Source organism: Phalaenopsis equestris, unplaced genomic scaffold (assembly GCF_001263595.1).
Source record: "Phalaenopsis equestris unplaced genomic scaffold, ASM126359v1 Scaffold000420, whole genome shotgun sequence".
NCBI lineage: Eukaryota > Viridiplantae > Streptophyta > Magnoliopsida > Asparagales > Orchidaceae > Phalaenopsis > Phalaenopsis equestris.
The window spans coordinates 512339-512682 of NW_018164861.1; positions in this window are offsets into that span (position 1 = coordinate 512339).

The following is a 344-nucleotide window of genomic DNA, read 5'->3' on the forward strand; positions in this document are numbered from 1 at the left end:
CTTTGTCTCGGATCGGAACCTGCCACATAAATCTGGAACAATCATCAACCAACAACAAGAAATAACGCTTCCCTCCGTGAGTAGCAGGGGTAATTGGGCCGCACAAATCTCCATGCCACAGTTCAAGAGGTGATTCTGCTCGGAATTTTTCCACTGTTGGAAAAAGATTTCGATGTTGCTTTCCAATCAAACAACCATCACAGATGCGGTCCTCAAGCTCGATTTTGGGCAAGCCGTGCACCATCTTTTTCTGACTTAGAAACGTCAAAGCATGAGAAGTAACATGCCCATATCTTGCATGCCATCGCCATGCTTCTTCTTTGCTCCTAGCCAGAAGGCATTCG